At 38.2% G+C, this 10,319-nt stretch overlaps 1 long non-coding RNA gene across 1 annotated transcript; it reads right to left on the minus strand.

Annotated features, from left to right (window-relative positions):
• Window positions 1–7,033: 7,033 nt before the first annotated feature.
• LOC135769077 (uncharacterized) lies at window positions 7,034–9,928 on the minus strand. Its single transcript, XR_010542363.2, has 3 exons — window positions 9,706–9,928; window positions 9,503–9,570; window positions 7,034–8,923 (listed from the first exon to the last, which is right to left on the minus strand). It is a non-coding gene; the product is annotated as an uncharacterized lncRNA (long non-coding RNA).
• Between the last annotated feature and the right edge of the window lie 391 nt (window positions 9,929–10,319).

Genomic DNA, 10,319 nt, shown 5'->3' on the forward strand with positions numbered 1-10,319 from the left:
ATATGATTTATACATCATTTAAAACGTTAAATTGTCTAGTTTTTTTCTGTCCACTCCCAATAAAAACAGCATGTTGTGCTTTTCGCAAAATTAAGAAAATAAACATGATGCGCGTTTTGTTCTCTCTCCCTCAGTGAAGTCCTTTCAGAAACACGTCAGAAAAATTAACTCTAACTTAACGAATATTTGTCATATAAACAAAAGATAAATGTCTACATAATGCTTGGAATGTCTGCTTTTGGAAGATGTAAGTGAAATCGAAAACAAATATTGTAATTCGTTGTTAACTGTATTAGAAGAGAGAGATGTACCGTCTTTCTTCTGTTGCTTCATTATCTATAATGAGCCACGCCCCGCTCCATTGAAGAAAAGAGCAGAGATCATCCATATTCATTAGGCAACCCCACAGTCAATGGACATTCCATTCCGTCTCTGCAGCCATTCACTGCTGTGAATGAGTTTTAATCCGAGTGCTGGAAACTAGTGGTGGGCGATCCTGCAAAATTTGGTATCGATCCGATTCCAAATACATATAGGGTCAGTATTGCCGATACCAATCCGATACTTTTAATTTTAAGAAATACTTTTGTGTAGGGGAGAGCAGTAACTTGTCATTTTTTCTCAGGTGAATGAATGATAAATTCTTTAGGCAATATTTTTTTATTAATATATTGAATTCCACTGTAGAAAAAATTCTTTACAGCCTTTTTTATAAAAAAATAACAAAAATAAGAATAACAAAAATCTCTTTTTTTCTGGTTTTAAATACAAATCAAATAAATTAAAATAAAGTGCACACAATTATTACTGAAGAACAATCAAAGAACAAATATAACTGTGCAATTACATTCCCTGAGCCCCCATTCTGGACCCTGTCCCCTGTTGAAGTCAGAGGTTTTTATTGAGAAACAACAACATATTTACATTTTTCCCTTTTATGGCACTTCTTCTATCGCTCACTAGCTGTCCTGCCTTGGAGAAGATCCTTTCTGATGGAACTGATGAGGCAATGACTCCCAGGTGCTTCCTTGCTAGCTTGCTTAGAGAGGGGAATGTTGCCTCATTCTTTTTCCACCAAAGAAGTGGGTCTTGATCCCTTGGAATTGGCTTCTCTTCTGTGTAGCGGCGCATTTCAATTATGGAATCTGTGCCAGTTGTGCGATGCTGCTGGGAAGCAAGTACTTGAGAATCAAATTCCATCCATATCCCACCTTTTGCAGCAGCCCCTGCAGGGGAGCATGAGGTAGTCGCAGGAGCCATTGATGAGGCAGAGCTGGTGGCAGAGCTTGAGCTTGGTTCAGGAGGGGCTGACATTGAAGGGGCCGAGGTCTGATTGATCAACTGCATTTCAGTGATGAGTCGCGCTTTCACAGGTTCAACATTTGCCATATCGCGGAACCCAAGGTTTTTAAATCTTATGTCCAGGTAGGTGCTGACTGCAAGACCATAAAAGGTTTCAATACCTCTGAAACGACGCTGACATTGTGCTGACAGCTCAGCAGCTAGGGTGTTACCCTGGCGTTCATTAGATGCAGCTGATTTCAAAAGGAGTGATACCAGGGGAATCACCTTTGACACTGAAACATGTTTTTCAGATGATATTTCTCTAGTGATTTCCTCAAATGGTCTCAGGGCATCAATGGAGAGACTTATCAATGACCAATCTTCCTCGCTTGGGCACAGTGAGCTCTTTCCAAGCAGACAGAGCACAGTGGTCACCACATCCTTCTGCTCATGCAGTCGCTCAAACATGTAGAACACTGAATTCCACCTCGTTTCTACTGATTGAATCAGTTTATGCTCTGGAAACTTCTGTTGTTTTTGAATTTCTTTGAGCCTCTCTGCTGCTCTTGTGCTGTGGTGAAAGAAGGTCACTATAGCACTACATCTGTGCTGGAGGTCCAGTAAACCAGGGAGAGCCTTTATGGAGTCTTTCACCACTAAATTTAGGGTGTGTGCAAAGCATGGATAATGTTTCCACCCGGCTCTGTGCACAGCAGCAACCATGTTGGCACCATTATCTGTGATTACAGCCTGAATTTTGTCTGATATACCCCATTCATCAGTGATTCTTTTCAATTCTGAACAAATGTTGTCAGCGGTGTGTTGTCCTGAAAAACTACAGGTCTCCAAGACATATGCTTGCATTTGCCAGTTTTCATCAATAATATGGCATGATACAGTTAAGTAAGCCTCCGTGGTTCTTGATGTCCACATGTCTGTTGTAATTACAGCACTGTTTGTACTATCCAGAGATTTTTTCACTTTTGAGCGGCACTCTTCATACAATGCTGGTATGTTCCCCACCATTAAACTTTTCCTACTTGGAATCTTGTAGCGTGGATCGAGGGTATGAACAAAATCCCTAAAACCCTCATCCTCCACTATAGAGACAGGTTGCAAGTCCTTTGCTATCATTTTGATAAGCTTCAGAGTAATATCCACAGCTCTTGGGGAATCACCTAGGTGAAATAATAAAATGTCTCTTAAAATGTATGTCAATATTGTAGCCTAAATATAGCAGGTCACATAAGGAAAAATAATATATATTTATAGATAACATGTTTCAATGGGCTGCATATATTATTTGAATGTCAGAATATGATCTATACTAGGCCTACATTTTGACAACAAAATGTGTGTGATTGCTCAACAACATTCATGTTTATTTTCTAGCCTGTCAATAAATGTGATAATGATGGTCATGTTTGACTAGATGGAAGCAATCTGGAGTGCATGATAGCCTATATGCAAACATATGGACGAGCCAGTTGTTATCTTAGACAACAGCTCAATATAGGTGTTTGCCATGCTAGACAATAGGCATTATATTAGCACACTGTTAGGCTGTAGGCCTATTTTATAATTTTAATAATTATTTTTTTCAAATTTAAATCAATTAAATTTTTAATGAATTAAAATTAATAATTTTAAGTGTTGTTTTACAAATTTGCACAAGTGTAGTGTAATCTAATCATAGAGGGGGACGGGCGGGATAAGTGAATATAGCCCAGGTCTAAATGTAAGAAATAAAGTTAGTCAGGTTGCTCTCACCTTCGCAATGTCTTATTCTTGAGCAATCTCACACTAACTAATGCTGAAGATGTGATATGACATGACTAACATAATATAAGCCTACTCTTACAAACTACCTGGGTATTCTCTGCCTCTCTGAAATGACTCTCCCAACGAACTCTGCCTCAGTGCCGGGGGTCTGGAAGTGGATGGATTTCCCTCCTCATTTCTTCGTTTTTGCAGCTCAGCATTTTCCTTGTCATGTGTTTTTAAGTGTTTGTATAAGTTTGTTGTGTTGCCACAGTATCGAATGCTCTTTTTACACACGTCACAACTTGCAGTGTTATCATTAATTGCCGTAAAATAGCTCCACACAGCGCTTCTCTTTCTCTCAGCCATCCTGATCTCTCATGTGCTCGGCTCGCCTCACTCAGTTCGCTGCTCCGCAGCACGCTGTGTCAGTGAGTCACGTGACGACACAACAACGAATCACAGCAGAGCAGCAGGAGGGGGAGGAGTATCAAAGTGCGCTAGGATGTGAAAGCAGCGTTTGCTCGCTCAGGATTGGAGACATAGAAGACACGAGCAAACTAGTATAATGAACGTAGAGGAGAGAAATTTCAAGTAAAATATCGATTAAATTACAATTGTATCGATCCGATACCAATACCAGTGTTGGCATCGATACTATCGATATTTAGATCGATCCGCCCACCCCTACTGGAAACATGACATATACTTGTTTACTCGTGACTGTAACTAAAGTTATCTCCAGACGCGAGGGTGACTCGATCGACGTCCAAACGCACACACAAACACACAATGCCTCATATTTGAAGCGCTTTGTGGTATCATTATAAAAGATGCGATTACACACATCACATACTTGTTTACTCGCGCCTAAATCTCCAGACAGACGCGAGTGTGTGTGCTTCGTCAGTGTGACGGGATCGATGTCCGACATATAAATCCTTATTTACTTGCGGATGTGTGTCAGTATCTCCAGATGCGAGTGTTTTCTTTGTCTTCCGTCAAACAGCTGAGGCGACGGGAACGCACATACACAAACACGCGAGTCAGGAAACTCGACGCGCTTTTTGGTATTCTTATAAAATACGCGATTGCAAACAGTACAATCCTTATTTAGTTGCGTCTAAGCGCATATCTCCGCACAGCAAGTTTATTAAACACAGGATCACTCGCATATGCACACATTCACTGCTTTCATGATCAACACGTGAGGTAATGGCGGCGGCTGTAAACAAACATTGATAAGTTTATCACGCGTGTCCCTGGTTGTGTTTCTACTATAATGATTACAAAAACACAAATAGGAGTCCAGACAACGATAGGCAGTTGTTCTTTTGAGCTTTTTACTGCACAAAAGTAAACCTCTCGCTGGCCAACCAAACACAAACCCTGTGTTCACTTTATGATGGCCAAACAGTACTTTTACCATGATTAGGCTACTATGGTTTTTAAAAGGTAACTTATAATTGTGATATTAATAGAAAATATTTCAATAGAAATATATATATATATATATATATATATATATATATATATATATATATATATATATATATATATATATATATATATATATATATATATATATATATATATATAGTGTGTGTGTGTGTGTGTGTGTGTGTGTGTTTACATTGTATTGAAAAGTAAACCTTATCATGGTTTTACTGAGGGTTACATTCCTGTTGAACATCCCCACAAGGCTCATTAGTGGCTCATTATTCAACTCTTTTGTCTCTCAGCTGTCAATCACTGATTATTCAGGAGCTTTCCCGCCTCCACGCATACAGCCTTTACCAAGCAAAAGTGTCTTAGAAATTGTAAATCAATGCATTGCTTTATGTGATTGAGTAGGCCATATGATTTTCACATCATTTTGAAGAATAAACTCTAGACTACTAGATCCTGTTTGGAAAGTCTTGGGAAAACATGTTTAGAATGAGTTTTGTGGAGTTATATCAGTGACTTAAAAATTTTGCTTTTTCAAAAACCACGCATAAACATTTTTCTCTCAAAAATACAAACATGTACATACATGTTGATTATATGATATTGTAGCCCAGTTTGTGATGAACACAGTGTTATGAGACTTTTGCCATTAATATGTTTTCAAGCAACTGAAAAAAGCACAAATGTCAGTGCATGTCAAAACTTCCCCAGGGCCCTAAAAACCCCTTAGACCCCAGAGGGTTAACAAAGCATTCACATAATTTGCCGCAATAGTTAGGTTGTCCGGAACAAAGCATTCACATAATTTGTCTTGTAAATATACTGTACTTATGCCGCAATAGTTAGCATGTCCTGAACTGAGCAAATATTCAACCATTATTCTGTATGACACTTGCATTACATGCGAGTGGCCCGTACATTAATAGGATTTTGTTTCTCTTTCCCTGTCTCATCCCCGAACCTCAGGACACTGAAACTAACAGACCCAGTTCCTACTGCCGTGAAGCTCATCACACCACTGATCTACTGGCCTTCCTGCAACATGAAGCCCAGCCGATGTCTGACCAACGACCATCGACTTCTTGTTTATCTATATATACACTGTTAGATGTCGCTGTAGATTTAGCAGTACATTACTGTAAAAATCCACAGTACTATACTGTATGTATACATTACAGTACAGTACTGCAGTTCATAATGCATTCTGGGTAAATTTGTTTGAGCGGGAAAATTTTACAGTATATTTTGGTCTTGATGTAACCTTGCTGTAGCCATTGCTGTAATGTGCCAGGTGTACTTGCAATAATCAGAGAAAGTGCGCCAGAGTCAAATCACACAGACAGCACAACTCCTGGCTGCAGCTGAAGGAGGACGATTGATTTCTGGCAGTTCGGTAAGTTTGAAATATTTCTGTTTCATGAAAACGTAATTTTTAGTTTAAGAATGTTGTCAATAGTTTGTCACAATATTGTTTTAAACGTGCAATGAGAGAAAAAAACGGTCGCCAACAAAGTTTCAATCTCCCTCAGAAAGTAAGCTAACGTTACACACAGATGTCTACCGCTGCTTTAACTCGCTTTACACCTTTTTTAATGAATATAGGGTTGTTTTAACTAAATTATGAGGGTTTTGGTGAGTTTATATTGTGATGAAAGTGTGGTGACAATGAAACTATTTTTAACGAAATGGACAAAGACAACCCGCCAGCGCGGTCTTGCGGTCCCAGCATAATGGTCGTTTATCTCAATATCATCCAACTGCGGCCACAAATGGGCGGTCTCGTACTGCTGGGGGTTCCCGTTTTCGCAGACAGACACGCCCCGTTCTTCTTCGCCGCCTTGCGTTAACTGTCAACATCCGGTTATCCGGATTAATATAACAACATTCGCAAGTGGATAATGACACGGATTACCAAGCAAAGGGGACAGTCGTGTACTTTTACGCGAGATAAGGATACGTCGCCTCCACTGCCGCGTGACACCAACGTTGTGGTTAAGCGCGTCGCCGCCATGGACACTTAACTCAAAAGTAGTTGCAGATGCTGTCAGATCTTTTTAAAAGTGTGTGTGTGATCGTACAAACCTCAGCAGGTGTAGCTAAAGGTCTTAAAATCTAAACGTAAATATTCTGTTTTTGATTCAGGAGGCTGGAATGTATGTTCTTATTTGTATTTATAAGCATTGACTCTATTTTAAGTTTAGAATATACGAATTTTAACTACAAAACCTTCCTACTAGAGAATCCCAAAGGCAAATATACAGTATGTGCCCAGTTAAGTGTGTGGCTGTGTTATAATATTTAGGATAATAGCCTACACATTGTTATAAGTGCCACTGTAAACTATAATCAGCAAAATGCAAATGTATTAATAACATTGCAAAATTAAACACAGAGCTGTATGTTGCACAATCATCTTTAATAGTTTAAAACCAACAGTATGGTGGTCAATATGTTTTAAAGTCAACACGTAAGTTAAATAATTACAATCTAGTATAAACACACACATACACACACATACATGTTTTTTAAACATGCCATTGTTAACTTTTGATATTTTTATAGACATTGATGTAAATAATTTGTACTTTTTCTTGGGAATTTCTGAAATAAAGAAAAATGACACATTTTGTTGTTCATTGTGGTGCAAAATAATAACATCACAACAAACCCCAACCCTTACTCACAAAAAAACTTAATTCATCAGCTGCTATATGGATTAAACTGCTGTAGAGTTAACTGGCTCGTGAAGTAAATCTGCTCAGCTTCCTGCTTGCACAGCCAGACCATGTATGATGAGCTACCAGGAGAACATAAAAATTGTATAATTACACCATTTTATTACTACAGAAGAGTAAGCTATTATACACAGGCAACACTTATTATACACTGCTCCTTTTAGCCATATGCTTTACAATGTTTTCCAAAATGTGGGTTCCAGCAGCAGGTAGCCGTATATAGCTTAAACTACATGAGATTGTCAATACAACTAATTTTGCAGCTCCTGTTACAATGAAGTTATAAACAGTATGCAGTTTTGTGAATTACAATTACATAAATATCAGAGTTGGGCAAAGATACATTAAAAATGTATTTTAACCGGAATACCAAATACCTTAGATTCAAGTGTATCAAAATAAACTACAAAATACAGCAGCCACAACATGTATCAAAATGAACTACTGCATTTTTGTATTTTGAAAATACTAAAAATAGTTTTAGAGGGGAGCATGACATTTCTTTGCAAACCTGAGTTGGGCTATTTGATCTTTTGCTTCTCCTTTACATTGGCTCTGATTCATGAAAAAATCTGACATATGCAACCGGGTACGAACTGAAGGGCCTACATTGCATTAGCAACACTGACAAAAAAGTAATTCATAAGAAGACAACTGATGGCACCTGTATTCATAGCAGCTTTCTAACTATTTAATCATTTGCTCGCAGCAGCCTGCACGTTTCTAACATTGACCACCACCTTTCACATGAATACATTTTCCGGTCTAGGGCTAGGCAAACTTCTCAGTAGGCAAAGTATTGTACAACGTATTATACAGTATTTTAAAAATACAAAACACTAAAGTATTTTGATACAAAATACAAATGCATTTCATCAACCCTATCAAATACAAATTACAAAATATTAATTTACTATTTTATTCATTAAGATGTAACTTTTAAATTAAAAAAGCTTAATGACCTCTTAAAATTGTAAATACTGCTTTAAGAAGACGGGACATATACTGCTGTCCAATAAGTTTTAACATGCCACAAAGTTCACTTACAACTGTGAATCATTAGGACACACATACTGTAGCCAATGTATGCATCCGCACTAACATGCATGAAAGAAACACTATCATAATATATAATATTATTACTGTTAATTAATGTTCATGTTGCTGTTATTGTGTACTGTCTGAATATAATTAAATAACTTAGTATCATCTCAATAAATAAAGTTGTTGACATATGTCTTCAACTGACCTTTAACTTCCTAAGACCTAGATGTTTTTGTTGTTTGCACCATAATAATTACTTCTGTGTAACTGGAACATGTTGTACACAAATGTGGACAATTACACTGCTTCAAGTTCAAAGAAAAATATTTGGATATTATATTAATTGGTTCTTTTTAATTTCCATAGAAATCTGAAATTAAAATGAAACCAAAGCTCTGGTCTTAAGAGATTAAATATTTAAACCTTTGATTGTTAAGATTATCCCGCTCTTTTCTCAATTGTTTGTTTATATGGTTCTTGAAAAGCCTAATCATTTAGGCCTGTCAATCATCAAGAACATAATAAAAGCACCAGTCTGTGCCTCCAAGCCTAGCTCCTTTCCATCTTCTCCTTCACAGTTTTTTTCTTCCTCTCTGCAGTTCTGTTACGGGGGATTTGGGCTCAAGCCTTGGCCTCAGGTTCACAACTCCCTTTGAGGACAGAAAGCAAAGTTAATTAAGACTAAATGGGCAGGTGAACTAGTAAACACTCTGTTAAATCCCTCCACTTCACTGAATTAATAAACAGAGAAAACAATCACTGTTAAGGATAAATATGTGAAACACATGAAAGGTGTACACCAGTCATGAAAAAACTTTAACATTTTTCTCGTGATGGTAAACTGGGCCAAAGAGGAAGACTGTATAGTTAGTACATAAATACAACACATTGAATGATTACAGACTAAATCTACCACAGTAGTTAGCAGATCAATAACTGCCCGAGTTAAATTAGTTTGATTAGTCTATATTAATAAAAACAAAAAATAATGTTAAAATTAACTTTAATACTAAAGACAGCTGATTTGTTAAACTTACACTGATGTTCCTCTAGAGTCTAGAATAAAGGATCAACACAGTTGTGATCACACAAAAAGCTATCAGAAGCTAATATGTAGTGGCTTTAACTATATTAGCAAATCTGCTAACTTTCAAACCAGTTCTGATGCCTTAAACTGCACAAAAAAGTTAAAGACATGAAAGTTAATTTACATTCAGTAGGTCACTCACCCTCTGATTATTGTCCACCTTGCATTAGTGTCCTTTTGGTGCTGGAAATGAAGTTCAATCAGTTCGGTCTGTAACAGTAAAACTCGTTTTAACCACACAGTTATTTGGCGATGACGTTTGGATGGCACTTGCTTAGTGGCGACCTATGTATCAGGCGTGTTATAAGGCGACGTACATAGTTCAGACGTACTTAGTATACGTACATTTTTATATAAATTTCGAACATGCGCCGTCGTCGCGTCGCCGCCGGTAAACGATTCTTCATGCACTCGCCGTGACATCGCCGCCGGTCTTTCGTCTGCAGTCACAATCAAATCCATTCAAAACTTCACACGGACTGACGGCGACATAAGGGAAGGCTGCTCCTTTTCCTTCTTCTGGGAAAGCTTTGAATTGTCAGCATCCACTCGCCATATACCGCCACCTACTGTACCGGGGCTCGCGAAACTCTTCGCGATTGGTCGATGAAACGCTACCAGGAACGCCCTGAGGGCGTTCTTGTGTCATTACGGGAACACCCAAGCCGCAGCTAGACCCTTCTCGTTTATCTCGGCGTTTCATCCGTTCAGTTAGCGTCAGAGAAAAGTATTAAGTTCGACTGTTTGGCAAGGCTGACTCGTGGTTGTAAACAGACAGGACTTGTCACACCGTACACAGCATACTGTAGTACCGAACTCCTCCACAGAAGTGAAAACAAGAAACCTCATATTTAACTGGATACATGCATCGAACTCATCGCAGCTTTAACTTCGACCAAATATCATTCAGACCTGGGCTCATCTTAATATCAGATGAACGAAAGGGATTGCCGCGCGTA

This window comes from Paramisgurnus dabryanus, chromosome 3 (genome assembly GCF_030506205.2).
Source record: "Paramisgurnus dabryanus chromosome 3, PD_genome_1.1, whole genome shotgun sequence".
NCBI lineage: Eukaryota > Metazoa > Chordata > Actinopteri > Cypriniformes > Cobitidae > Paramisgurnus > Paramisgurnus dabryanus.